General features: G+C 47.9%; 1 protein-coding gene across 3 annotated transcripts in view; it reads right to left on the bottom strand.

Annotated features, from left to right (window-relative positions):
- Positions 1-4,224, bottom strand: part of EXD2 (exonuclease 3'-5' domain containing 2) — a 30,346-nt gene extending 26,122 nt beyond the window's left edge. Inside the window, exon 1 of one of the 3 annotated variants that reach the window (XM_077263203.1) lies at positions 4,093-4,224. The gene's annotated coding sequence lies outside the window, so the exon portion shown is untranslated. Of the gene's footprint in view, positions 1-3,721 lie in introns of all 3 variants that reach the window. The other 2 variants (XM_077263214.1, XM_077263224.1) reach the window with 2 other exon arrangements.
- Positions 4,225-26,757: the final 22,533 nt, after the last annotated feature.

Below are 26,757 nucleotides of genomic sequence, written 5' to 3'. Positions count from 1 at the left end.
TCTTTACATTCCTTATCAGTGTGTCCTTTGAGTGTGGGAGAAAACCCACACAAGCACAAGGAGAATATACAGACTCTAGCAGGTGTCCTGCTGCCCTCCAAAAGAATCAGATCACACTCTAATCACAGTCTGATCAGTGTCACCCAATTCTCTGAGATGAGAGCATAGTCATCTGCACCTGCCCTTCGTCTCAGCTACTGCTCTCCTGTGCTTCAAACTTCATATAGGAACTAGATGGGCATTTCCTGAAGGAAATACATGGTGCTTGAACAGCGCTGCCAGCTTTACAGCAGCACTTTTCACACACCGGACCAGGGGGGCCACTTACTTTTCCACACCCGGGTCCAGGGGAGCACTTACTTTTGCACACCCGGGACCGGGGCGCACTTACTTTTGCACACCCGGGACCGGGGCGCACTTACTTTTGCACACGGGGCCGGGGGCGCGCTTACTTTTGCACACGGGGCCAAGGGCGCCATTACTTTTGCACACGGGGCCGGGGGCGCCATTATTTTTGCACACGGGGCCGGGGGCGTGCTTACTTTTGCACACGGGGCCAAGGGCGCCATTACTTTTGCACACGGGGCCGGGGGCGCCATTATTTTTGCACACGGGGCCGGGGGCGCCATTATTTTTGCACACGGGGCCGGGGGCGCCATTACTTTTGCACACGGGGCCAGGGGCGCCATTACTTTTGCACACGGGGTCGGGGGCGCCATTACTTTTGCACACGGGGTCGGGGGCGCCATTACTTTTGCACACGGGGCCGGGGGCGCCATTACTTTTGCACACGGGGCCAGGGGCGCCATTACTTTTGCACACGGGGCCAGGGGCGCCATTACTTTTGCACACGGGGCCGGGGGCGCGCTTACTTTTGCACACGGGGCCGGGGGCGCGCTTACTTTTGCACACGGGGCCGGGGGCGCCATTACTTTTGCACACGGGGCCGGGGGCGCCATTACTTTTGCACACGGGGCCGGGGGCGCCATTACTTTTGCACACGGGGCCGCCATTACTTTTGCACACGGGGCCGGGGGCGCCATTACTTTTGCACACGGGGCCGGGGGCGCCATTACTTTTGCACACGGGGCCGGGGGCACCATTACTTTTGCACACGGGGCCGGGGGCGCCATTACTTTTGCACACGGGGCCGGGGGCGCGCTTACTTTTGCACACGGGGCCGGGGGCGCGCTTACTTTTGCACACGGGGCCGGGGGCGCGCTTACTTTTGCACACGGGGCCGGGGGCGCGCTTACTTTTGCACACGGGGCCGGGGGCGCGCTTACTTTTGCACACGGGGCCGGGGGCGCGCTTACTTTTGCAAACGGGGCCGGGGGCGCCATTACTTTTGCACACGGGGCGCCATTACTTTTGCACACGGGGCCGGGGGCGTGCTTACTTTTGCACACGGGGCCGGGGGCGCCATTACTTTTGCACACGGGGCCGGGGGGGCCATTACTTTTGCACACGGGGACGGGGCGCCATTACTTTTGCACACGGGGCCGGGGGCGCCATTACTTTTGCACACGGGGCCGGGGGCGCCATTACTTTTGCACACGGGGCCGGGGGCGCCATTACTTTTGCACACGGGGCCGGGGGCGCCATTACTTTTGCACACGGGGCCGGGGGCGCCATTACTTTTGCACACGGGGCCGGGGGCGCCATTGCTTTTGCACACGGGGCCGGGGGCGTGCTTACTTTTGCACACGGGGCCGGGGGCGCCATTACTTTTGCACACGGGGCCGGGGGCGCCATTACTTTTGCACACGGGGCCGGGGCGCCATTACTTTTGCACACGGGGTCGGGGGCGCCATTACTTTTGCACACGGGGCCGGGGGCGCCATTACTTTTGCACACGGGGCCGGGGGCGCCATTACTTTTGCACACGCGGCCGGGGGCGCCATTACTTTTGCACACGCGGCCGGGGGCGCCATTACTTTTGCACACGCGGCCGGGGGCGCCATTACTTTTGCACACGGGGCCGGGGGTGTCATTGCTTTTGCACACGGGGGCGTGCTTACTTTTGCACACGGGGCCGGGGGCGCGCTTACTTTTGCACACGGGGCCGGGGGCGCGCTTACTTTTGCACACGGGGCCGGGGGCACGCTTACTTTTGCACACGGGGCCGGGGGCGCGCTTACTTTTGTACACGGGGCCGGGGGCGCGCTTACTTTTGCACACGGGGCCGGGGGCGCACTTACTGTTGCACACGGGGCCGGGGGCGCGCTTACTTTTGCACACGGGGCCTGGGGCGTGCTTACTTTTGCACACGGGGCCAAGGGCACGCTTACTTTTGCACACGGGGCCGGGGGCGTGCTTACTTTTGCACACGGGGCCGGGGGGGCATTTACTTTTGACACACGGGGCCGGGGGGGCACTTACTTTTTACACACGGGGCCAGGGGGGCACTTACTTTTGACACACGGGGCCGTGGGGGCACTTACTTTTGACACACGGGGCCGGGGGCGTGCTTACTTTTGCACACGGGCCGGGGGCGCCATTACTTTTGCACACGGGGCCGGGGGCGCCATTACTTTTGCACACGGGGCCGGGGGCGCCATTACTTTTGCACACGGGACCGGGGGGGCATTTACTTTTGACACACGGGGCCGGGGGGCACTTACTTTCCACACACGGGGCCGTGGGGGCACTTACTTTTCACACACGGGGCTGGGGGGGGGCACTTACTTTTCACACACGGGACGAGAGGGTGTCATAGTCACTTTATTCTGATGTTTGACTTTGATAAATGATCATGTCCTAAAATGGACACCGTACATTTGCATAGCTGCCATCTTTGGAAGGTCAAGTTCGGGGTAATGGAAAGTTCGCCATTATTTCCTATGGGAAATTTTTTTTTTAAAATGCGATTTAAATAAAATCTACATATCGGATCGACTATAAAAGTCATAGCACACCTGTCCCCACCGAGGCCTTCGAAACGCCGCCTGAACGGGGTCTCTGCGCCGAGCGGTTTGGGCCGCATTAATTGCGGAAAACGCGGAGAAGAAGAAGAATAAAATATAAGAAATCGGATTACAATATGTTGCTTGAACCTAGGAGGTTCAAGCACCATAATAACAGGTGAGAGAAAGGAAGTTGAGGCTTAAGGTATGTTCACAGTCGGTGAACTGTGATATTTGAAAAATCACAGCATGGTGACAGTGGTTAGCTCTGCAGCACAGGTTTCAAATCCCACCAAGGACAACATCTGCAAGGAGTTTGTATGTTCTCCCCGTGCTTGAGTGTGTTTCCTCCAGGATCTCCAATGGGGACTGTAATTATCTGTAAAGAGCTTCAGCATATGATAGCACATTTAACATGATGTATTTTTGACTAGGATTCTCCCCCCCCCCGTGTTTCAGTTGGGGTTAAATCCTCTCATACAAGACTTATTTATAAGCCGACTCTTTATAACCCCACAGAGTGGTAAAAAGAGATTTTGATGCATATATCTAAGGTCTTGTGCAAAAACCATGACTCCGTGAGACACTAGTAAATGAATGGCTTCCTTGTGCTATTCCCAACCACCCTCCTAAGCAGGATCCATAGCACTGGACAAAACCTGTACACTTGACAAGGGGTTTGTTTGGTTTGTCAAAGACAGGGTATCTGGATCTGAGAAGGTAGTTTATATCCACACTATTACAGAACTGTACAGCAACCTGGAATCCATTAACATTGCTCCTAAAACCATCATGTTACTTATTCCCACCGATACCTGAAGCATTATAAAGGGCTAGATAGGAAGTCTGGATGTGCTCATCACTCCATCTCCACCATTACAACCCAGGAGACCAGCACTCGCTAGTAGTAGTAGTAGAAGTAGCTTTGTATTTGGCAGACCATAGGCAGCTTTCAGGCCTACATAAGGAGGCCAGGTCACAGAGCTGGATTTCATACCGATGGTTTGTATGCAAGGAGCAAACACACAGCAGGGGGGATTAAGCAGCACTAAACACTGAAAGAAATCCCTCACAATCCAATGGTCTCCGGTAATGGCGGCCACAAAGATAAACCCCACACACAGCCGTCCGCAGAGAGCCGCCGCAGCAGCAGCCATAACCAGCGCCATACACGGAGGAGCAGTACCTGCACGCCGCCTGCGTTCCACCACTTCATACACTTCCTCTTCCGGGGTGACGTCAGCACGCACCCTAGTGATCCTCTTATACAGACCGGCGTTCTTGTTTAACCCCTTCCTGTCACGCAGGGCCGGAACCGAACCTGCTCCATAGAGCAGAGCACTGTCTTCTCTGGAGATAAGACCCGAGCGCTGCCATAGAAGAAACTCACCGCCTGAACACATTAAACTATATGGATTTTCACATTTGTTTCTCAGAAAGCTGGGTGACGACTAATATGCCCACCATTACTGTCACTAAGTGGGTAGAGATCTGTTACAGATGCCACTCAGGAAGTTGGGAGAGCTGAGTAGCAATCTGTGCAGAAGCCATAATGTGGGCTCTATGTGGCCTGGTAGCAGCGGATCCTGACAACTGTCGGTCATGGTGCTGGGCGGGATGGGGTGGGAGAGTTATCTGTATCGGTTAAGGGGGCTTCCAGGGACGAGATCACAGGTTACGTCATCGATATATGAGATGAGTTGGGGTCACAGCCACCGATCAGCTGAAATTCACATGAATGGGTGTCTGCCCCCACCAATCTCACACTCAGTGACGGTGTGTACATGCTAACAGGTATAAACTAACACATGCAGCTCTACACTTATGTTACTGACTTTATGGCAGTTTCATCCTGCAGACACTAGATGGCGCTGTGGCTCCCGATGACGTCACGGCTCCTTGCAGCCTCTAGGCAGTAATAGCAGCATGTGACGTCGCCGAGCGCAGTGGCGTGCGCCTGTAATCCCGGCCACCAAGGGAGGCTGAGTGTTGGATCGCTTTGAGTCTAGGGGTTCTAGACTGCTCTGTGCCAATCCGTTCGGGGCGCTGCACTAGGTTCCGGTATTTGTGACACTGGGGGAACTAGAGCGAACCAGTGTCCTAAAGTGGGAGGAGGCCGGCCCGGGACGGCCCAAGAGACCCCATGCCGACCGACGTGTGTAGCCGCGCCTGTGATAGCACCACGTTGTAGACTAGTCTACAATGCAGGGCAGGACTGGACAACACAGCGTGACATCCACTTTTTATACACACAGAAAATATTCATTTTAGATCGGGAAATCATTATTAATGTAGAAAAAGATCCAATTTCTTAAAATTGTGATGTTTATTAGAAAATTCAATGCAAACATTCAAGACTGTCTATGCATTGAACTTTGTACTTCGTTTTCTAATAAACATCGACATTTTAAGATGCTGAATGTTTTCTACATTTGATCCCTTGGCTTCCGTGCTACAATGCCCCTAGAGTCGGAGCTGTTTTTTCTTTTTTCAACAGATCATTATTAACCCTCAGTCACATCTGCAATAATTATTATTCGGTTGCTGCTTTGAAGGTAAAAATAATGAACTATGCAAAACATGAAAATGTAAATATATATATATATATATATTCCTCCTGTATTTGTACTTTCTCCCTATCTCCCCAGATTCTGATATTACGTCTCCTTATCTCTCTGTGATGCCGTTACACTGAGCGCTACTGACACCTACTGGCGAAACCAATAAAATGCTTCCATCTGTTGTGCAGTACTAGGTGTTACCAGCAGAGGCCACTCCAGCTCTAAACCTTCAGGACGGAACATGAATCACCTGCAAAATTCACATTATAATGAGGTTACGCTGAAGGCCTCATGACAAAATGACCTATTGTTTATAGCAGGTTTTTTTTTCTTCAATGTATTTTTTTCCATATAACAATCTGTATTAAAAATAAAGTAGTAATATAATATCTCAAAAATGATTAACACAAATAAATATATTTAAAAAATTACCTGTTGTGAATTCTGTTTGTGGGCTCCCCCGGTGGTGTTTGATGGTAGTGTCACTTGTGTGCTTTCTGCTATCCCTGCTCACCTGTTGCCACCCATTAGGGGAGTTTCCTATTTAAGGCTGCTTGGCTGTTAGTCCTATGCCGGCCAACAATGTATCAGTAGCATTTTGTTGCATTCTCCTGCCTCAAGTTCCTGTTCAGCTAAGTTGAATTTTGTTTTGAGTTTATGCTAACTTCTTGTCCAGCTTGCAGTAATGTGACTCTTTGCAGCCGGAAGCTCTTGTGGACTGTAATTGCCACTCCAGTGGCATGAGTTGTCACTGGAGTTTTAAAGTAATTTCAGGATGGTGTTTTTGTGTAGAGTTTTAAGTTGACCGTGAAGTAACACTTTCCTATCCTTCTGCTATCTAGAAAGCGGACCTCTCTGTGCTAAACCTGCTGTTCATCCTACGTATGTCATTTCCTCTTAACTCACCGTCAATATCTGTGGGGGGCTGCTATCTCCTTTTGGGGTACATCTCTGGAGGTAAGACAGGCCTGTATATTCCTCTGATAGGGGTAGTTAGATCTCCGGCTGGCGCGTGGTGTCTAGGGCATCGTAGGAACACTCCCTGGCTGCTTCAAGTGTTGTCAGGTTCAGGTCACGGTCAACTTTAGTTTCCATCACCCGAGAGCTAGTCCGTTTTGTTATTTTTTATTTCCTTGCCATTGGGAAATCATGACAGTTTGGCCGGCCATGTGTTAAAACCATGCACTAAAGCAGGAAAGGATAAGAAAAGTTTTTTTTTTCCTATTGTGTTTGAAACTGCTCCTTAGTTTGTTCATTTGTACTTCTTGCTTAAACTGCAGTCTTCAGCCTTTTTTTTTTTCTCTCTTCTCTCCTCTTAATCTCTGAATGGCTTTGGTTACACCTGTTTGAATCATGGATCCACAGAGTCTGGTTGCAGGTTTGAATAACCTTGCTACAAAGGTTCAGAACTTACAAGATTTTGTTATACGTGCTCCAATGTCTGAACCTAAGATCCCTATGCCTGAACATTTTACCGGAGACAGATCCCGTTTTTTGAATTTCAGAGAGAATTGCAAATTGTTTTTGTCTCTGAGATCTCACTCCGCTGGTGATCCTGCACAACAGGTTAAAATTGTTATTTCTCTACTGCGGGGTGACCCACAAAATTGGGCATTTGCATTGTCGCCAGGGGATCCTGCGTTACTAAATGTGGATGCGTTTTTTCTGGCTTTGGGGTTGCTTTATGAAGAACCTAATTTAGAGATTTTGGCTGAGAAAGCCTTAATAGCCCTTTCCCAAGGGCAAGACGAAGCTGAGATTTACTGCCAAAAATTTCATAAATGGTCGGTGCTTACTAAATGGAATGAGTGCGCTCTGGCAGCAAATTTCAGAGAGGGTCTCTCTGATGCCGTGAAGGATGTCATGGTGGGGTTCCCTGTGCCTACACGTCTGAATGATGCCATGAAATTGGCTATCCAGATTGATCGGCGTTTACGGGAGCGCAAACCTGTGCACCATTTGGCGGTATCTTCTGAGCAAAAACCTGTGCACCATTTGGCGGTGACCTATGAAGAGGCACCAGAGCATATGCAATGTGATAGTGTTCTGTCTAGAGGCGAGCGACAGAATCACAGGCATAAAAATGGGTTGTGCTTCTACTGTGGGGATCCAGCTCATGTTATATCAGCATGCTCTAAACGCATAAAAAAGGTTGATAAAAAGGTTGATAAATGTTTTTCTATGGGTACCTTGCAGTCTAAAATTATTTTGTCCGTGACATTGATTTGTACATTATCATCTGTTACCGTGGATGCTTATGTGGATTCTGGCGCCGCTCTGAATCTCATGGATTGGTCCTTTGCCAAGCGTTGTGGGTTTGATTTGGAGCCTCTGGAAGTTCCTATACCCCTGAAGGGTATTGATTCTACACCTTTGGCTAGCAATAAACCACAATACTGGACACAAGTGACTATGCATCTTACCCCAGACCATCAGGAAATTATTCGTTTCCTTGTGTTATACAATTTACATGATGTTTTAGTGCTTGGATTACCTTGGTTACGAATTCATAATCCAGTCTTGGACTGGAGATCAATGTCTGTGTTGAGCTGGGGATGTCGGGGGATTCATGGGGATGCTCCTTTGGTTCCCATTTCTTCATCTACTCCCTCTGAGATCCCAGCATTTCTGTCAGATTTTCATGATGTCTTTCAGGAGCCTAAAATTGATTCTCTCCCTCCTCACAGGGAGTGTGACTGCGCTATTGAGTTGATTCCCGGTAGTAAATTTCCTAAGGGTCGTTTGTTTAATTTGTCTGTACCTGAACATGCTGCTATGCGGGAGTATATCAGAGAATCTTTGGAAAAGGGTCATATTCGCCCCTCTTTGTCTCCACTAGGGGCAGGTTTTTTCTTTGTGGGTAAAAAGGATGGTTCATTGAGACCTTGTATCGACTATCGACTTCTGAATAAGATTACAGTTAAATACCAGTACCCTTTGCCCTTACTGACTGATCTGTTTGCTCGCATAAAGGGGGCTAAGTGGTTCACTAAGATCGATCTTCGTGGTGCGTATAATTTGGTGCGGATTAAGCAGGGGGATGAGTGGAAGACCGCATTTAATACGCCTGAAGGCCATTTTGAGTATTTGGTAATGCCTTTCGGTCTCGCGAATGCCCCTTCCGTTTTTCAGTCCTTTATGCACGATATTTTCCGTGAATATCTGGATAAATTTATGATTGTGTATCTGGATGATATTCTGATTTTTTCGGAGGACTGGGAATCTCATGTTCAACAGGTCAGGAGAGTTTTTCAGGTTTTGCGGGCTAATTCTCTTTTTGTGAAGGGCTCAAAGTGTATTTTTGGGGTGTGGTTCTGGTGAGGGTTCGGTGCCCCCTCCTTAAGGGGGGGGTACTGTTGTGAATTTTGTTTGTGGGCTCCCCCGGTGGTGTTTGATGGTAGTGTCACTTGTGTGCTTTCTGCTATCCCTGCTCACCTGTTGCCACCCATTAGGGGAGTTTCCTATTTAAGGCTGCTTGGCTGTTAGTCCTATGCCGGCCAACAATGTATCAGTAGCATTCTGTTGCATTCTCCTGCCTCAAGTTCCTGTTCAGCTAAGTTGAATTTTGTTTTGAGTTTATGCTAACTTCTTGTCCAGCTTGCAGTAATGTGACTCTTTGCAGCCGGAAGCTCTTGTGGACTGTAATTGCCACTCCAGTGGCATGAGTTGTCACTGGAGTTTTAAAGTAATTTCAGGATGGTGTTTTTGTGTAGAGTTTTAAGTTGACCGTGAAGTAACACTTTCCTATCCTTCTGCTATCTAGAAAGCGGACCTCTCTGTGCTAAACCTGCTGTTCATCCTACGTATGTCATTTCCTCTTAACTCACCGTCAATATCTGTGGGGGGCTGCTATCTCCTTTTGGGGTACATCTCTGGAGGTGAGACAGGCCTGTATATTCCTCTGATAGGGGTAGTTAGATCTCCGGCTGGCGCGTGGTGTCTAGGGCATCGTAGGAACACTCCCTGGCTGCTTCAAGTGTTGTGTCAGGTTCAGGTCACGGTCAACTTTAGTTTCCATCACCCGAGAGCTAGTCCGTTTTGTTATTTTTTATTTCCTTGCCATTGGGAAATCATGACAATTACCAATAATAAGTATAAAATAAACAGACCACAAATCAACCCCCTAAAAACACAAGAAGATCCTAAGGGTGCGTGTCCACGTTCAGGATGGCCGGCGCTTTGGACGGAGCGGAAAACTCGCTCTGCCCTAAGCCCCGCCCCCTTCTGGAGACGCGATGATGCCGGATGTGTTCATTGCACACATCCGGCATCATCGCACCCCACACATAGGGCCCTGTGATTTACCTTGCAGCGGCGCAGCGAGGTAAACGGACATGCTGCGATCTAAAAAGACACGCCGCATGTCCGAAATCGCAGGGCCGTCGGGTGCGTGTTAGCATGCATAGTGGAGACGGGATTTCATAAAATCCCCTCCACTATGCTGTAACATCTGGATGCGGCGGATTGAATGCTGCGGCTCCACGCAGCGCTCAATCCGCTGCTATTCCGGATGTAAAACGGCCCATGGACACATACCCTAAGGCTGGCGTCACACTGGCGAGTTTTACGGACGTATGAGCGCAGAAAATACACCCGTAAAATACGCATAACACACGGCCCAATGATTCTCTATGGCCCAGCTCCTATCAGCCGTATTTTACTGATCCGTATTATACGGTCTTCTACGGCCGTAGAAAATCACAGCATGCTGCGTTTGTCACCGTAATGCGCAAAACAATCGCCAATGAAAGTCTATGGGGGCGAGAAAAATACGGATTCCACACGGACCAGCAGTGTGACTTGCGAGAAATACGCAGCGGTGTTAGTGAAAAGCCGGTAATTCAATAGCCGGCTTTTCATTTCTCCTTCACAAACCCGACAGGATATGAGACATGGTTTACATACAGTAAGCCATCTCATATCCCTTTTTTTTTGGAAAAATTCCACACTACTAATGTTAGTAGTGTATGTGCAAAATTTGGGCACTGTAGCTTGTAAAATAAAGGGTGAAATGGCGGAAAAAATTGGCGTGGGCTCCCACGCTCTCAAGCCAGTGACTGAGGGCAGATATTAATAGCCTAGAGAGGGTCCATGGTTATTAGCCCCCCCTGGCTCCCTGGCTACAAACATCTGCCCCCAGTCACCCCAGAAAAGGCACATCTGTAAAGATGCGCCTATTCTGGCACTTGGCCACTATCTTCCCACTCCCGTGTAGTGGTGGGATATGGGGTAATGAAGGGTTAATGTCACCAGGGCCATATTTGCCACTAGGCACGTGAGGGCATGTGCCTAGGGCGGGGACAATGCAGGGGGCGGCACCTGAGCAAGGTTTTTTTTTTTTTATAAAAGCTGGGTCACCTCCCGACCGACCTCGCCCAACCCCCCGCCTCCCCGGTTGCCCGCCCGCCTCCCAACCGCTTCCCACCCACCCTCCTTGAAGACGATACTCACCCTGCTCCAACGATGCCTGGTCTCGGCTTCTGCAGTGCTCCTGAATGAGCGGTCACGTGGTACCCCTCATTAAGGTCACGAATATGCGCATATTCATGACCTTAATGAGCGGTATCACATGACCACTCACGCAGGAAGAAGGTGAGGCGCCGGGAGTCGGGACAGAGCCAGAGGGATGTCGGCACGGCCGCGCGGTGAGTTTCAGGTGAGTATGAGGGACAGAGGGATGGGGGGACAGGGGAGGGGGGATGAAGGAGGACGGTAAGCCGCGCCATTCAAGATGGCAGCAGGGGGTGGGGTGGAGTGGAGAGATGAGCCATGCATACAGGGGGGGGGAATATGAGCCATGCATACAGGGGGGAATATGAGCCATGCATACAGGGGGGGAATATGAGCCATGCATACAGGGGGGGAACATGAGCCATGCATACAGGGGGGGAATATGAGCCATGCATACAGAGGGGGAATATGAGCCATGCATACAGGGGGGGATATGAGCCAAGCATACAGGAGGGGGGAATATGAGCCATGCATAGAGGAGGGGGGAATATGAGCCATGCATACAGGGGGGGCATATGAGCCATGCATACAGGAGGGGTGGTCATTATACAGTATTAAGCATCATGTGGCCATTATACAGTATGGAGCACTGTGTGGCCATTATGCATTATGGAGCATCATGTGTGGCCATTATACACTATGGAGCATCATGTGTGGCCATTATACAGTATTGAGCATCATGTGTGGCCATTATACAGTATGGAGAACTGTGTGGCCGTTATACAGTATTAAGCATCATGTGTGACCGTTATACAGTATGGAGCATCATGTGTGGCCAATGGCCATTATACAGTATGGAGCATCATCTGTGGCCGTTATACAGTATGGAGCATCATGTGTGGCCAATGGCCATTATACAGTATGGAGCATCATGTGTGGCCGTTATACAGTATGGAGCATCATTTTTGGCCATTATACAGTATTGAGCATCATGTGGGATCATTATACAGTATGGAGAACTGTGTGTGGCCTTTATACAGTATGGAGCACTATGTGTGGCCATTATACAGTATGGAGCATAATGTGTGGCCATTATACACTATGGAGCATCATGTGTGGCCATTATACAGTATTGAGCATCATGTGTGGCCATTATACAGTATGGAGAACTGTGTGTGGCCATTATACAGTATGGAGCATCATGTGTGGTGGCCATTATACAGTATTGAGCATCATGTGGGGCCATTATACAGGATGGAGCATCAGTGTGGCCATTTTACAGTATGGAGCATCTTGTGCGGTCATTATACAGTATAGAGCACTGTGGCCATATTTTTTTTTTGTTTATATTTATTGTATATAAAACAGTGTGATCAGCAGTGCTAAATGGTTGTGGTTGGGACGTGGATATGGGTGTGACTAGTTGTGAAATGGGTGTGGCCTAAAATTTGCTGCTAACGCACGCCGCAAACTTTATACCTCCTTCCCTTCTTCAAAAGTTGGGAGGTATGGTACCGCATTTGCCAGATCATGGCAAGTGCCGCAAATCAAACAAAAAACCAAACTACTATAATTCGGAATCCTAGAACCAACAACTAACCTAAATCAAACAAGGATCCCTAAAATATAACCTTTAATAGGGCAATTTAAAAGTAGACTTTATTAATCAATAAATTTTAAAAGGTAAGAAGGCATAAAATGTACCTGAACCACCCTGTGTAATATACTAGTGCAACCTGCCTGACAGTGGAGGTAGGCACCCTACTTTACCGCGGTAGGCGCCCCCACTCCTCGAAGGCTAACCCTGTTATTGCCCTCAGGACTCCCTAAAATGCAGGAAACCTAGTAAGCACTACAACAGAACACTATAATGACACCTACCTAGCAGTGGAGGTAGGCACCCTAAGTTGTTGCGGTAGGCGCCCCTACTCAGCGGCGGCTGACCCTAGGGTCCCTTACTCGCCCTGTATTCAGGAAAGATAAAAGATAAATGTCCCAATACACCACAGGAACCCGTGAAGAAACAAAAAACAGAAAAAAATGGAAAAAATAACAAAAAAAATAATCAAAAATTAACAGAAAAATGTAGATATACTTCAGACTACTGCAGCCCAGAAAAATGATTTATAAAGTATACTGCTAAGTAGACAGTAGACTGACAAGTCCCATAAGGGATCACGGGTAACCAGAGTGTATCAATACACCTTAATCCGAATAGATAATCATATATAATTATAGCACAAGGATACCTTATAACATGCAAATATAAAAGATGCTATCAGCATTCCTCTATTGTCTTAGAGAAGTATAGCCTTGTATAGCCTTATCTTGCAATATAGTGTCCAGAAAGTGAAAAGCTGGAAATTATATAACACTAGACTCTCTAATAGTCTGATAGCCTACTGGCTCAATGGCCAAAATCAAATCTGTCAGAGCAAGACAAGGGTATAAGTAGTTGGGAGAGACGATTTACAGGTAGTAGGGACATGCTATCCACCACTTATTGTTAACATTTATCAAGGAGACTATTACCAGTTCAATTACATATGAATATTAGAGGACTCAATCATCCTGCTGATATAGGCAAATCAGAACAATTGCACAAAATATACTTATCAGCATGCTGGAAGCTCCCATTTTGTTCGTCCCACTACTGCCTCAAATGAGGATGGTCTCAGTAATCAACTCTCTCGAGCAGTCCCCATACAGTGCCCGACGCGTTTCCCCCCCTTTTTTCTTAGGGTATAACGGGGGTTCATCAGGGGTAACACAGCCACATACACCGATGAAAAGATAGAGGAGCTGTAAAAGGTGCCGCAAATCCCATAGGGAATGAATGAGGCTGAACGCAGTGTTGCCGTAAAGTGATCCGTTACGCGGCAGATGCAGAAAAACTGCCTGATCGGCTGCAAAAGGCGACTTTCACATCAGCGATTCTTGCCAAAGTCACTGCCGATAGTGTCATACTCACCAAAGGGGGAGGCAGCACTAAAAGTGCCTAGGGCAGCAGAAACTCTAAATACGGCCCTGGGCACGGTGGCAACTTGTGGGGGCCGGGGCGTGCTAGAGTCCCTGTAAAAAGCCTCAGGCCATCAGTCATACGGGTTTGTCCTGTCCTTACCATCAGGGGGACAGAGAAAGAGACATAACATCTAGAACATCTACAACAGTTGTGAGGACCTTATGAGAGGCTCAGCAATATGGTACTACAACACCCAGGTGCTAGAGAAAGGCTACTGATTACCACCTGGATAAGGGGACTCTGGATTTGCCTTCGGACCGGCTGGACTCTGCCTGCCCTGTGATCTGGTGCTCTGGACTGTGGATGCTGAATCCTTCAGTAAAAAGGTAAAGAGACTGCAACCTTGTGTCCTCGTTTTTCACTGCGCCTCACACCATCCTCCATCTACACACTGGGAAGCCCTGGGGATACACGTTACCTGTGGGAAGGTATACCATCTAGCTGCCATAACATCACCCCAGTGGACCCCTTAATGCAACGTCGGTCACTCTGACCGAATACCACAGGTGGCGTCACGAACATATTCCTTTAAAGACCTTCCCCCCCATTTACAACACACGTCCCTAGGGCCACGGACCGGGTCAGCCACCGTGACATCCCCCTTGAGAACCGATGGGCCAGGTACCGAGTAACCCATAGCCCACGGGGGCGCTCCATTAGCAGATTTAACTAGATACGCTGGTGAATTGTCATGCTGTTGTGGTCTTCGGTAAGGAAGGGGGGCCTCACACTAACCCTGGAAATGGGACCCTAAGTATCCCTGTCCTGGGCATTCTTTAAAAGGAAGAAAAGCCCAAGTCTCTGACCTTACTATGCTCCTGTTAGTGTCCTAATCTGCCCCCTCCCCCAGGAGGCCTATGACATATGTTAGTATATAAACTTGTAAGACAAACAGGAATAACAAAAAGCTACTTACATACAAAAACTCACCATGGGTATGTAGGAGGGTGCAGCTGTTATGGACAGTAAGGAACACGCTGTTACTTTAAGAGACTGCTTCCCCTTGTCTGGCAGGATGGAATGTTTTGCTTCTCCCCTGCAAGTGAATGAACTGGAATGTGCAGATGGCAGGGGTGGAGCCTGAACAGCCTGTGTGAGCTGAGGCTCCTGCAGAGAAAACTTTGTGCTGATAGCTGCAAGAGAGGAGAACTGTGTCTTGATATAGCTGCAAGAGAAGACCCCCAGCCTGTAACGAAGTGGACTTGTGAGATTTGACAGACTTTTCCGGGTGCAGCAAGGGTGGCTGTCCTGTGTTAGTTGGAGGAGCCACGAAGATACCGAGAAAGGGATTTACAGTTTCCAGGAGCACCACTATGACCCAGAACCAAGGAGAAGACCACGTTTCACGGAGCTGACAGAAAGCCAGGCGCTCCACCGTATTAGACTGTTGGGGGCCCCGGGGACTGGACCTGAGTCCCCAACATCACTGTGAGTTTGTTCCTGTTTTGTGCATGTCAGGGCCTAGTGTAGGCTTCAACAGTCAGAACACGGCAGCCGTGAGGCCTGCTTAGTAAAGGCCAGGGAGGTTATACGTAGAGTAGCATCATTCTTTGTTTATTGTTTGCATTTACTTGTGTGACATATATTGAGTTTGTAACAGTTGGAGCACCGTGCTATTTTACGGACAAGCTAAAGAACATAACTCTTGTAAATTATCTTTTGCCATTGCATACCCCTGTTTGCATCTTCCTTATCCACTTAATTCCTTGCCTTCCAATAAATCTACCCTTTGTTGTTTTTGCACCTCATCTTGTGTACAGTAGTCTTCCTGCACCGTGGTGGTACCCCAGCCATCGCTTCAAGTGGCGCTGCGAGCAGGGTACTGTCACCAAATGGAGGCAGCAGACAGCAACGGCGGGAATGCTAATGTTAATGGAGATGCTGTGGGCATTGGTGAAACCCCTGCAAGGACACTCCCTATGGGCACCATATTTAGTGTGCTACCAAAGTTTGACGGCAATAATATACCACTTTCCGACAGGGTGTCCCGGCTGCAAAGCACCCTGAAGATTTATAACATCAGCCCAGACCTTGAAGCGGACATTGCTTTAACTGCCCTAGAGGGAGAAGCCTGTAGAAACGTCTGCCTACAACCTGAACTCACCTGCAGTACGCTGAAGGAGCTAGTGAAGTTCCTGGAAGAGATCTACGGCGAGACTGCTAGCGCCGGATACCTTTGCGCCAAAGTTTTCTCTAGGCTGCAGCTGGAAAAAGAAGGAATTTCTCAGTATGCAACAGCACTGCAAGAAGTGTTAGCGGAGGTGCAGAGAAAGAAGGGGGATGGATTTGGTGGCATGGGCTCTAAAGACTGGATACTCTAGGAGCAATTCATTCTGGGGCTGCACAACACGTCCTTGAGGCGAGCACTGTCAGAACAGGTCCGGGCAGATCCGACTCTTATGTTTCGTCAAATCCTGGCGGAAACAGTGGCCCGAAGTAAAGAAGAGAGCTACGCGTCTGGGGTGAAGCACCAATACCAGAGGGGACCCAAACCATCAGGAGGTGCTTGTCCAGGTGGTGCCAGACTTGCAGCGGTCCCTTGTCAATGTGCAAGAGAAACTGACCCAGTTGGAGCGAAGAGTGGCCCACCGTACTCATGCAATCATTCTTCGGCTTGACCGATACGGGATCAGTGGGAGCAAGCCCCTCTCCCGTCAGGCATCGGAGGCATGAGGACAGGCTCGAGGTGCCCCCCGGCGAGAAGGAGGCATCCAATGCTGGGAATGTGGAGGACGGGGGCTGTTATGATCCGGTGGTAGGATCTCAAAACTGACCTGACACATGTGACCAGAATATAGAACCAGTTCTGGGGAGGTGGAAGCTATACTGACCGCAATCCTGATCCTATCCACAAACACTAAAGGCAGCCGTGGAGCGTTCCTAAAATCCTAGACGCCACGTTCACAGCCTAAGAAACTGACTACCCCTAGAGAGAAAGCAAAGACCTCACTTGCCTCAGAGAATAACCCCAAAGATTTAGTCAGCCCCCCACAAATAATAACGGTGAGTTTAAGGGGAAAAGACAAACGTAGAAATGAAACAGGTTTAGCAAATGAGGCCAGCTAATACTAGATAGACTGAAAATAGATAGGAGTCTGTGCGGTCAGTACAAAAACTATCAAAAATAAACCACGCAGAGAATACAAGAACCCCCACACCGACTCACGATGTGAGGGGCGCACTCTGCACCCCAGAACTAACCAGCAAGCGCAAGATCACATCTCAGCAAGCTGGACTGAACTCATCATATACAGAGAAACGTTTTCAAGGAAATAATGAGCAAAATGAACAAACAAACTTAACTTCTCCAGCAGGAGACTGGTCACAAGGAATATTCAGGAGCTCTCAGAAACAGGACTGAATACACCGACAGCAGGCAACAAATGAAGGGCCAGGTGACTTAAATAGGCCTCAGCATAGCAGGAAATGAAGAAGCTGAGCCCAGCCAAGACCAGCCATATCGCTAAAGGCCACCAGAGGGAGCCCCAGAACAAACTCACACAATACCGCTCATGACCACAGGAGGGAGCCCGAGAACGGAATTCACAACAGTACCCCCCCTTTGAGAAGGGGTCACCGAACCCTTACCAGAGCTCCCAGGCCGATCAGGGCGAGCCGAATGAAAGGCACGAACCAAATCGGCCGCATGGACATCGGAGGCGACAACCCAGGAATTATCCTCCTGACCATAGCCCTTCCATTTAACTAAGTACTGAAGCTTCCGTCTCGAAATACGAGAATCCAAGATCTTCTCCACCACATACTCCAACTCCCCCTCGACCAAGACCGGAGCAGGAGGATCAACAGAAGGGACCACAGGCACCACGTATCTCCGCAACAAAGACCTATGGAACACATTATGAATGGCAAACGATGTTGGGAGGTCTGTTGTGAATTCGGTTTGTGGGCTCCCCCGGTGGTCTGTTATGGTAGTGTCTCTTATGTGCCTTCCTCCATCTCTGATTACCTGTCGCCACCCTCTAGGGGAGTTTCCTATTTAAGGCTGCTTGGCTGTTAGTCACATGCCGGCCAACAATGTGCTAGTAGCATTCTGTTGCATTCACCTGCCTCAAGTTCCAGTTCAGCTAAGTTGAATTTTGTTTCTTGTTTTTGCTATTTTTGTCCAGCTATCTGCAATGTGACTCTTCAGTGCTGGAAGCTCTTGTGGACAGAAAATTACTACTCCAGTGGCATGAGTTGTCACTGGAGTTTAAAGTAATTTCTGGATGGTGTTTTTGAATAGTGATTTTTAGGTCGACCGTGAAGTAACACTTTCCTGTCCTTCTGCTATCTAGTAAGCGGACCTCACTGTGCTAAATCTGCTGTTCATCCTACGTATGTCATTTCCTCTGAACTCACCGTCAATATCTGTGGGGGCCTACTATCATCTTTTGGGGTTCCTCACTGGAGGTAAGGCAGGCCTGTATATTCCTCTTATAGGGGTAGTTAGATCTCCGGCTGGCGCGTGGTGTCTAGGGCATCGTAGGTACATCCCCCGGCTACTGTAAGTGTTGGGTCAGGTTCAGGTCACGGTCGACCTTAGTTTCCATCACCCGAGAGCTAGTCCGTTTTGTATTTTTATTCCCCTGGTCATTGGGGTAACCATAACAGTTTGGCCGGCCTGTAAAAAATCTATGTGTTAAAATATGCACTAAAGCAGGAAGGAGGAGAAAAGGTTTTTTTTTTCTGTGTTTGAAAGTGTACCTTAGTTTGATCATTTGTATTCCTTGCTTAAACTGCAGTCTTCAGCCTTTTTTTTTTCTCCTCTCCTCTTAACCTCTGAATGCTTGGGTTACACCCATCTGAAACATGGATCCACAGAGTTTAGTTGCAGGTTTGAATAACCTTGCGACAAAAGTACAGAACCTACAAGATTTTGTTATACGTGCTCCAATGTCTGAACCTAAGATTCCTCTGCCTGAATACTTTACCGGAGACAGATCCCGGTTTTTGAGTTTCAGAGAAAATTGCAAATTGTTTTTGTCTCTGAGATCTCACTCTGCTGGTGATCAGACTCAACAAGTTAAAATTGTTATCTCTCTACTGCGCGGCGACCCACAAAGTTGGGCATTTGCATTATCGCCAGGGGATCCTGCGTTGTTGAATGTAGATGCGTTTTTTCAGGCTTTGGGGTTGCTTTATGAGGAACCTAATTTGGAGATTTTGGCTGAGAAAGCCTTGATAGCTCTTTCCCAAGGGCAAGATGAAGCTGAGATATACTGCCAGAAATTCCGTAAATGGTCGGTGCTTACTAAATGGAATGAGTGCGCTTTAGCAGCTAATTTCAGAGAAGGTCTCTCTGATGCCGTGAAGGATGTCATGGTGGGGTTCCCTGTGCCTACAGGTCTGAATGATGCCATGAAATTGGCTATCCAGATTGATCGGCGTTTGCGGGAGCGCAAATCTGTGCACCATATGGCGGGGTCTTCTGAGCAAAAACCTGTGCACCATATGGCGGTGTCTTCTGAGCAAAGACCTGTGCACCATTTGGCGGTGACCTCTGAAAAGGCATTAGAGCATATGCAATGCGATCGTGTTTTGTCTAGAGGCGAACGTCAAAATTACAGGCGCAAAAATGGATTGTGCTTCTACTGTGGAGATCCAGCTCATGTTATATCAGCATGCTCTAAACGTATAAATAAGGTTGATAAAAAGGTTGATAAATCTTTTTCTACAGGTACCTTGCAGTCAAAATTTCTTTTGTCCGTGACATTGATTTGTACCTTGTCATCTGTGACTGTGAATGCTTATGTGGATTCTGGCGCCGCTCTGAGTCTCATGGATTGGTCCTTTGCCAAGCGTTGTGGGTTTGATTTGGAGCCGTTGGAAGTTTCTATTCCCCTGAAGGGTATTGATTCTACACCTTTGGCTAGCAATAAACCACAATATTGGACACAAGTGACTATGCGTCTTACCCCAGACCATCAGGAGATTATTCGTTTCCTTGTATTATATAACCTACATGATGTCTTAGTGCTTGGATTACCATGGTTACAGATTCATAATCCCGTCTTGGACTGGAAATCTATGTCTGTGTTGAGCTGGGGATGTCGGGGTATTCATGGGGATGCACCTTTGGTTCCTATTTCTTCATCTACTCCCTCTGAGATCCCAGCATTTCTGTCAGATTTTTATGATGTCTTTCAAGAGTCTAAAGTTGATTCTCTCCCTCCCCACAGAGAGTGTGACTGCGCTATTGAATTGATCCCCGGTAGTAAGTTTCCTAAGGGTCGCTTGTTTAATTTGTCTGTACCTGAACATACTGCTATGCGGGAGTATATCAGAGAATCCTTGGAAAAGGGTCATATTCGCCCCTCGTTGTCTCCACTAGGGGCAGGATTTTTCTTTGTAGGTAAAAAGGATGGTTCATTGAGACCTTGTATCGACTATCGACTTTTGAATAAGATTACAGTTAAATACCAGTACCCGTTACCTTTACTGACTGATCTGTTTGCTCGCATAAAGGGGGCTAAGTGGTTCACTAAGATCGATCTACGTGGTGCGTATAATTTGGTGCGGATTAAGCAGGGGGATGAGTGGAAGACCGCATTTAATACGCCTGAAGGCCATTTTGAGTATTTGGTAATGCCTTTCGGTCTCGCAAATGCCCCTTCCGTTTTTCAGTCCTTTATGCACGATATTTTCCGTGAATATCTGGATAAGTTTATGATTGTGTATTTGGATGATATTCTTGTTTTTTCGGAGGACTGGGAATCTCACGTTCAACAGGTCAGGAGAGTTTTTCAGGTTTTGCGAGCTAATTCTCTTTTTGTAAAGGGCTCAAAGTGTAGTTTTGGAGTTCAGAGAATTTCCTTTTTGGGATATATTTTTTCCCCTTCATCTATGGAGATGGACCCTGTCAAGGTCCAGGCTATTTGTGATTGGATGCAACCTACTTCTTTGAAGAGTCTGCAAAAGTTCTTGGGTTTTGCTAATTTCTATCGCCGATTTATAGCGGGTTTTTCTGCCATTGCTAAACCTTTGACTGATTTGACCAAAAAGGGTGCTGATGTTGCTAATTGGTCCTCTGCGGCTGTGGAGGCCTTTCAAGAGCTTAAGCGCCGCTTTTCTTCCGCTCCTGTGTTGCGTCAACCTGATGTGTTACTTCCGTTCCAGGTTGAGGTGGATGCTTCGGAGATCGGAGCAGGTGCAGTTTTGTCGCAGAAAGATCCTGACTGCTCAGTAATGAGACCATGTGCGTTTTTCTCCCGAAAGTTTTCGCCCGCTGAGCGAAATTATGATGTGGGAAATCGGGAACTTCTGGCCATGAAGTGGGCGTTTGAGGAGTGGCGTCATTGGCTTGAGGGTGCTAGACACCAGGTGGTGGTCCTCACTGACCACAAGAATCTAATTTATCTTGAGTCGGCCAGGCGTCTGAATCCTAGACAGGCGCGCTTTGTTTTTCTCCCGATTTAACTTTGTGGTGTCATATCTGCCTGGGTCCAAGAATGTGAAGGCGGATGCCCTCTCTAGGAGTTTTGAGCCTGACTCGCCTGGTGATTCCGAACCTACCGGCATCCTGAAGGATGGGGTGATATTGTCAGCTGTCTCCCCAGACCTGCGGCGTTCTTTGCAGGAGTTTCAGGTGGATAGGCCTGATCGCTGTCCGCCTGGTAGACTGTTTGTCCCTGATGATTGGACCAGTAGAGTTATCTCGGAGGTTCATTCTTCCGCGTTGACAGGTCATCCTGGAATTTTTGGCACCAGGGATTTGGTGTCTAGGTCCTTCTGGTGGCCTTCTTTGTCTCGAGATGTGCGCATGTTTGTGCAGTCTTGTGATGTTTGTGCTCGGGCCAAGCCCTGCTGTTCTAGGGCCAGTGGGTTGTTGTTGCCCTTGCCTATTCCTAAGAGACCTTGGACGCACATCTCTATGGACTTTATTTCTGACCTTCCGGTTTCTCGTAGGATGTCTGTCATCTGGGTGATTTGTGACCGTTTTTCCAAGATGGTTCATTTGGTACCTTTACCCAAATTGCCCTCCTCCTCTGAGTTGGTTCCCCTATTTTTTCAGAATGTGGTGCGTTTGCATGGTATTCCTGAGAATATAGTGTCTGACAGGGGTACTCAGTTTGTGTCTAGATTTTGGCGGACGTTCTGTGCCAGGATGGGTATCGATTTGTCTTTTTCGTCTGCATTCCATCCTCAGACTAATGGCCAGACTGAGCGTACTAATCAGACCTTGGAGACTTACTTGAGGTGTTTTGTGTCCGCTGATCAGGATGATTGGCTTGACTTTTTGCCATTGGCAGAGTTTGCCCTTAACAATCGGGCTAGTTCTGCCACTTTGGTTTCTCCATTTTTTTGTAATTCAGGGTTTCACCCTCGGTTTTCGTCCGGTCAATTGGAGTCTTCGGATTGCCCTGGAGTGGATGCTGTGGTTGATAGGATGCATCAGATTTGGGGACAGGTTGTGGACAATCTGAAGTTGTCCCAGGAGAAGACTCAACAGTTCACTAATCGTCATCGGCGTATTGGTCCTCGTCTTTGTGTTGGGGACCTGGTGTGGCTGTCTTCTCGATTTGTTCCTATGAAGGTCTCGTCTCCTAAGTTTAAGCCTCGGTTTATCGGCCCTTATAGGATTCTGGAGGTTCTTAATCCTGTGTCCTTTCGTTTGGACCTCCCAGCATCTTTTAATATCCATAATGTTTTCCATCGGTCATTATTGCGGAGGTATGAGGTACCGGTTGTTCCTTCTGCTGATCCACCTGCTCCTGTGTTGGTTGAGGGTGAATTGGAGTATGTGGTGGAAAAGATCTTGGACTCCCGTGTTTCCAGACGGAAACTTCAGTATCTGGTTAAGTGGAAAGGTTATGGCCAGGAGGATAATTCTTGGGTGACAGCATCCGATGTTCATGCTCCCGATTTGGTTCGTGCATTTCATAGTGCTCATCCAGGTCACCCTGGTGGTTCTGGTGAGGGTTCGGTGCCCCCTCCTTAAGGGGGGGGTACTGTTGTGAATTCGGTTTGTGGGCTCCCCCGGTGGTCTGTTATGGTAGTGTCTCTTATGTGCCTTCCTCCATCTCTGATTACCTGTCGCCACCCTCTAGGGGAGTTTCCTATTTAAGGCTGCTTGGCTGTTAGTCACATGCCGGCCAACAATGTGCTAGTAGCATTCTGTTGCATTCACCTGCCTCAAGTTCCAGTTCAGCTAAGTTGAATTTTGTTTCTTGTTTTTGCTATTTTTGTCCAGCTATCTGCAATGTGACTCTTCAGTGCTGGAAGCTCTTGTGGACAGAAAATTACTACTCCAGTGGCATGAGTTGTCACTGGAGTTTAAAGTAATTTCTGGATGGTGTTTTTGAATAGTGATTTTTAGGTCGACCGTGAAGTAACACTTTCCTGTCCTTCTGCTATCTAGTAAGCGGACCTCACTGTGCTAAATCTGCTGTTCATCCTACGTATGTCATTTCCTCTGAACTCACCATCAATATCTGTGGGGGCCTACTGTCATCTTTTGGGGTTCCTCACTGGAGGTAAGGCAGGCCTGTATATTCCTCTTATAGGGGTAGTTAGATCTCCGGCTGGCGCGTGGTGTCTAGGGCATCGTAGGTACATCCCCCGGCTACTGTAAGTGTTGGGTCAGGTTCAGGTCACGGTCGACCTTAGTTTCCATCACCCGAGAGCTAGTCCGTTTTGTATTTTTATTCCCCTGGTCATTGGGGTAACCATAACAGAGGTCCAAACGAAATGACACAGGGTTGAGGATTTCCAAAATCTTATAAGGACCGATGAAACGAGGCTTGAACTTAGGAGAGGAAACCTTCATCGGGACATAACGAGAAGACAACCATACCAAATCACCCACACCAAGTCGGGGACCCACACAGCGACGGCGGTTAGCAAAGCGTTGAGCCTTCTCCTGGGACAACGTGAAATTGTCCACCACATGATTCCAAATCTGCTCTAACCTATCCACCACAGAATCCACCCCAGGACAGTCAGAGGGCTCAACCTGACCCGAGGAAAAACGAGGATGAAAACCAGAATTGCAAAAGAACGGTGAAACCAAAGTAGCAGAACTAGCCCGATTATTGAGGGCGAACTCAGCCAATGGCAGAAAAGTCACCCAATCATCCTGATCAGCAGAAACAAAACATCTCAAATAAGTTTCCAAGGTCTGATTAGTTCGTTCGGTTTGGCCATTCGTCTGTGGATGGAAGGCCGACGAAAAAGACAATTCAATGCCCATCTTAGCACAAAAGGACCGCCAAAATCTGGACACAAACTGGGATCCTCTGTCAGACACAATGTTCTCCGGAATACCATGTAAACGAACCACATTCTGAAAAAACAGTGGCACCAAATCGGAGGAGGAAGGCAGCTTAGGCAAGGGTACCAAATGGACCATTTCAGAAAAACGATCACAAACCACCCAGATGACAGACATCCTCTGAGAGACAGGAAGATCCGAAATAAAATCCATGGAAATATGCGTCCAAGGCCTCTTCGGGACAGGCAAAGGCAAAAGCAATCCACTGGCACGAGAACAGCAAGGCTTGGCCCGAGCACAAATCCCACAGGACTGCACAAAGGAACGCACATCCCGCGACAAGGAAGGCCACCAAAAGGACCTCGCCACCAAATCCCTGGTACCAAAAATCCCAGGATGACCTGCCAACACTGAAGAATGAACCTCGGAAATAACTCTACTGGTCCATCTGTCCGGGACAAACAGTCTCTCCGGTGGACAACGGTCAGGTCTATTGGTCGCAGATCAGGAGAGATGGCAGACAAAATCACCCCCTCTTTGAGGACACCAGTCGGTTCAGAAACTTCCGGGGAGTCAGGTACAAAACTCCTAGAAAGGGCATCAGCCTTCATGTTTTTCGAACCCGGAAGATATGAAACCACGAAATTGAAACGAGAGAAAAACAGCTAAAATAAGGCTTTATTACTAATAAAGCCTTATTTTAGTAGTATCTTGGATCTCTTCATGTTTTTCGGCTACCTTAAAGGATAGACTGTTAGGTCTGAGTATATGTTTAGAAGTGCCAGTTTAATTATGAGGACATAGAGTGTTTAAACTGATTTAGAGGCTGTTGTTTTGAACAGTATTTGTTATGACCCCAATGGCGAGGGTCTCAGAGATATCAGCCAGTCTGCGAAGTACAAAAATCCAGCTCATAGGGTAGTGGTAACTGGGTTGACCATATATCTACTCCTAACGCCAACACTAGAAGTAGCCGGGGAACATGCCTACGTTGGTCGCTAGATGTCTCGCGCCAGCCGGAGAGCTAACTACCCCTAGAAGAGGAAAACAAAGACCTCTCTTGCCTCCAGAGAAAGAACCCCAAAAGTAGGATACAAGCCCCCCACAAATAATAACGGTGAGGTAAGAGGAAATGACAAACACAGAGATGAACTAGGTTTAGCAAAGAGAGGCCCACTTACTAATAGCAGAATGTAGTAAGATAACTTATATGGTCAACAAAAACCCTATCAAAAATCCACGCTGGAGATTCAAGAACCCCCGAACCGTCTAACGGCCCGGGGGGAGAACACCAGCCACCCTAGAGCTTCCAGCAAGGTCAGGATACAGATTATATACAAGCTGGACAAAAATGCAAACAAAAACAAATAGCAAAAAGCAAGAAAGCAGACTTAGCTTAATCACGCAGGAACCAGGATCAGTAGCCAAGAGCACTACAGATTAGCTCTGATATCAACGTTGCCAGGCATTGAACTGAAGGTCCAGGGAGCTTATATAGCAACACCCCTGACCTAACGACCCAGGTGAGCATACAAGGGATGAATGACATACCCAGAGTCAAATCACTAGTAGCCACTAGAGGGAGCCAAAAGGTAAATTCACAACAAGTATTGGTGTCCACAAATTTCGAGTATATTGGCCACAGGTATGGTCTGTGGTGAAAAATAACTTTATTACAATATATCTATTTTGTTGTTTGAATAGACTATCTACCCTGATGGATCTTAAAGCCAAAGAAAGCTCTTGGCGAACTAAGGCTTCAGATATTTTTAAACAAAGCACCTTATCAGTTTCGCAGGATGTCTCAAAAGATTATAAGGAAATTATGCATCAATATAGGAATATATTATATCGGAAAACAAAATTGTGGAGGAATCGGACTACATTAGAAAATTATTTGTCAAAAAGGATTATACCGAGGGGATTAAGAGTACAATTATACCCTACGTTTGAACTACAAGAGGATAATCTGACGAAAAGATGGGTAATGGCAGCAACTACGTGCTCCTGTGAATTCATACAGATCCTCATTGAGAAAAACACTCTCTCCCTAACAGCAATGGATGAGGAGTTAGAGAGTATACAGACTACGTTACAAAAGGATGTACCTAAGGACGTCCTGGATAAGTGGCTCAAAGAACTGGATGCGGATACTATCAAATGGGAGGATGAAGTGAGCCAGGGTAAGCTTAAAAAATTTAAGCGGGACATGACAGACTATGATATGGATAGAGTATATAAGTGGCAGAATAAGAAAAAGAATATACCCTACAGGAATCGTTCTAGGGAACCCTCTGTGGCGTCAAGTACGTCTGGAGCAGAAAGCCATACTACAGTGAGTGATGCGGAGGAACAGAGGGATTTTAATCTAAGAACTGGAGCATGTAAAAAGCAGTTTCCTGACATGTTTTATAAAACAAACAGACGTCAGAGAAATAAGGACCAATTTAAGGTAGTGAATTTATCATATCATGAGATAACTCCCATTCAAACAGAGGTATTGGAATGAGGTCTTAATTTTTCTCCCTCTTCTCGAATAGATGCATTCGGAGCTATTAAGGATACCCATCTGCTATCCCGAAAAATAATTTTAAATAAATTACATTT

The sequence above is a fragment of the Ranitomeya variabilis genome, chromosome 1 (assembly GCF_051348905.1).
Source record: "Ranitomeya variabilis isolate aRanVar5 chromosome 1, aRanVar5.hap1, whole genome shotgun sequence".
Lineage (NCBI taxonomy): Eukaryota > Metazoa > Chordata > Amphibia > Anura > Dendrobatidae > Ranitomeya > Ranitomeya variabilis.
The sequence above is the reverse complement of the archived record's forward strand: the minus strand, read 5'-3'. Positions and strand labels throughout refer to the sequence as shown.